The 3699-nt window shown below is 34.3% G+C and overlaps 1 long non-coding RNA gene across 2 annotated transcripts; it reads left to right on the top strand.

Annotated features, from left to right (window-relative positions):
• Positions 1-673: 673 nt before the first annotated feature.
• On the top strand, positions 674-2494 carry LOC112503517. 2 transcript variants are annotated; one of them, XR_003068002.1, is made up of 4 exons: positions 674-909; positions 1166-1237; positions 1631-1871; positions 2218-2494. It is a non-coding gene; the product is annotated as an uncharacterized LOC112503517 (long non-coding RNA). The 2 variants fall into 2 exon arrangements; XR_003068001.1 differs by lacking the exon at positions 2218-2494 and having other exon boundaries at positions 684-909; positions 1631-1964.
• Positions 2495-3699: the final 1205 nt, after the last annotated feature.

Raw genomic sequence — 3699 nt, 5'->3', positions numbered from 1 at the left:
GGCTACACCGGGCTTAGGGATACTTTATTCAATTCAGGGCCATGTCGAGTGGGTGCATTCACTGAAGAAGGGGATGGTAGGATATCTGATTTTTCTAATGCCGATTGGGCTGGTTGTCCCGTTTTCAGGAGATCGACTACAGGATATTATGTATTTGTCTATGGGAATCTAGTTTCTTGGAAGAGCAAGAAACAATATGTAGTCTTCCGATCAAGTGCCAAGTCAAGAGTATAGAGCCATGACAGATGTGTCATGTGAGATGACATGGGTAAGAAGAATTCTAAGAGAGCTTGGAGTGATTACTGACAACTTGATGAGATTATATTGTGATAATCAGTAAGCTGACAACTTGAGAGATTATATGGCCAAAAATCAAGTAATTCATGAGAGGACTAAGCACATTGAGGTTGATTGTCATCTGATTAGAGACTGGGTTGTAGAAATCCAGACAGACCCTCCATCGATTCAACCAGTACACATTTAGTCCAAGCACCAGCTTGCAGACATTCTCACAAAGCCGTTGCGGAAACCCCAAATAGATTTTAATTGTAACAAGTTGGGCATGCTTAACATCTTTGCTCCAACTTGAGGAGTAGTGCTAGATTTCATACATAGTTAGATATCTAGGGTTTTACCTTCTTGGTCTCCTTTGTATAGTTTACTAATATAGGACTCTTTTGTGTATAAATGTTTGTATTCTCTCCTATTGTGAATAAGAAAAGATAATTCCTAGAATATTCTCACAACATATGCCAACTATTACATCAACTGCCACCCAATTCTTCAACATATTAATCACCTAGCTAATGAAATTCAGGAACATGGCGGGTTGGCGGGGTTCTTGCTGTTTCTCGTGCTTTTGGAGACAAATTACTCAAGCCTTATGTTGTAGCTGAACCAGAAATTCAGGTATAGCTTATCACATATTTCAAAATTCTCATAATCAGTATAAACCCAAAAATATGACTTGAACATGTATCTAGCACATCCTTTGTTGTGTGTAGTCTTCAACATGTATGCTTCTTTATGTATATATTTTCAACTCCTCGCATATATAAGAGGAACCAAGAGAATCTTTATAGGTTATTTGCATCGATGTTTTTGTTTTCTTGATGCAATGATGATCATGAATATCTATTTTGCTTGATGCATTGTTGAATCACAGGAGGAAGAAATTGACGGTGTGGAGTTTATAATCATTGCAAGTGATGGGCTCTGGAATGTACTGTCAAATAAGGTTAGCCAACTCCCCATTGATGGTATCTAATTTTCTGTGTGTGGAACTTGGAGAAATTAGCTTTGAAGTTCTCTTGTCATTTGTCTTTGAATCACAAATTCTGGACATGAGAGGCATACCTAACTTGAAATCCTAGAAACTTATCCCTGGGGTTGTTATAGCACATGTATTCAGCGCTATGCTGGTCAGCCTTAAGAGGGCCACTTGAGGGGTTCAGCCAAAATGTGAAAGAGTTCCCTAGCATTCTACTTATTTAACAACTATTTTAAGTTGCATTTAAAGAGTAGAGCGACTGTTTCCCAAGAAAATCCCCAACTAGTCAAAAGTGTGTAAATGAGGTTTCTCGCATTTTAAAATATAAAATAAAACTAATGTAAGTGATGGTTGTTGCAGGATGCGGTGGGTATTGTGCAGGAAATAACAGACGCAGAAGCTGCATGTAGGAAACTTGTGCAAGAATCGTATGCAAGGGGCAGTTCCGACAACATTACTTGCATTGTTGTACGGTTTGAGAACCGTTGATACCTCTAAATCTAATGTTGTTTTCCAAATCCATAGGTAATGGTGGTGGTTGATCTAATAGTGATAACCAAATTGACTTTGGGTTACCTGTTGTTGCTTCCAATTTTTAGAGGTATACCCTCAACCTCAAACTCTTGTTTCTTTCAATCTTCTTTATGCCTTTTTCAGCTTTATATAATATAGTAAGTAGTGTGGGATAATGGGACTGGGATGCTTCTAAATGTGTAGTCATTGGTTTTCAGTTTTTGTGTACATGTTATGTATATAGATATGGTTTCATTCAGCATTGGTGGATAATTTGCCCAAATCCAAGGGTTTATGTTTTGAATACATATCACTTGTATTCTATCTCCTTCATGTGTCACCAATAAACCCTTGATATGTTATATATATATATATATATATGTATGTATATATATTTAATTCATATTTTAATCTATTTTCTTTTAATAAAATAGTGATATGTCAAGAGTTGATTGATGGATGGGAAAGAGACATGCATTTTGAAGACAGGTGATCTGTAAAGTTACTAGTAACAAAATAAAGGTGGAGGGTAAATGGGAAAAGCCTACGCATATTTCAGGATATGATTTTTTTCTTATCTTCTATATTGGTTTCGTTTGTTCTTCACGGCAACGACTCTTGCCATGGTTAGAACTTACCAGGTTAATTGTTGCATACGATACCGTTTTGATAGACTAAAATCTCACCTGATAAGTAATTGACAATGTTGAATTTTGCCGGTAAGCACTTATCGGAATAAGCGTTGGTAAACGACCTCTGAATGTATTTTTATAAGTTGGAAAATGGTTGGGTACGACTCCACCCAAAGAGGCTGGTCAAAGATAGGTATTTAGATACTAGTTGATTCTTTTTGTGGACTTATGTTTGGATATTTTCGACGATTAAGTAGTAACCATCAATCAAGACTTGATTCATTTTGTCTTTTAGGTTTTAATTTAACCATCATTCTTAACATATGTTGTTCACAATCACAATCACAACCAATTGAAGTTGGGTTGAGTTACTCAACCAATGTAAATTGGGCTGCATTGTGCATTAAAAATGTCTTGAATGGTTTAGGATTTCTTTTTCCTAACAAGTTTATTTATAGTGGGTGGGAGGTTCAGAAGAGTATGACTAAATAAAAGAAAAATAAAAGAACAAGAAAATATTTAAATCATGATTTTATACCAATAGTCGATGCAACGGTGTGTCAGTGGCGTGGCTTCGCGAACAAAGACATGTGAATCAAATGTGATTTTTGTATAAAACTACATGTGGTTTGACTATTTTCTTATTATCTTGTTTAATTATTGTTTTTGTGTAAATTTAACTCTCTGTGTATATATATGTATATATATATATATATATGTAAGACGCGAATTTTAAAAACACATTCTCGTTAACTTACCGAAATTGTACCGTACTTAAAAAAAAAAAAAAACGGTCGGAAATTGTTAAGAGTTAAAACTGGCAAACTCTTAATGATTATATATATTATATATTATATTATATTATATATATATATATATATATATTATATATATATATATGTAAAGTTAAAGAAAAAGAAACCAACGTCGGCTTCTTCATCTCTAACCCGCCTCATCTCTCATCTCTCTCTTTTATAATTTTCTTCTCTCTAAAAGTTTCTCAAATCGTTGAAGTAATCGATGTAACGTTTATATATTCGGAATCCACTCTTCGAACCTTTCATAAAGGTATAAATTTCATTCACTTTTATTAAGATGTTTACGTTAGCATTTTTAGACCGGTTTATAAATGATGTTATGTCTAAGTTTACGGATTGATATAGTTATAAGTATGATATATTTCATGTTTAGAATGCTAGGATTGATAAAATTGATGTAGAATTTAAAAACGGTAGATTATGGTTTCATTACGGTTAGATTTGGTGTATATGTTTAACGGTACAC

The sequence above is a fragment of the Cynara cardunculus genome, unplaced genomic scaffold (genome assembly GCF_001531365.2).
Source record: "Cynara cardunculus var. scolymus isolate 2C unplaced genomic scaffold, CcrdV1 Un_Scaffold_3173, whole genome shotgun sequence".
Lineage (NCBI taxonomy): Eukaryota > Viridiplantae > Streptophyta > Magnoliopsida > Asterales > Asteraceae > Cynara > Cynara cardunculus.
This window is presented reverse-complemented; position numbering and strand designations above follow the sequence as displayed.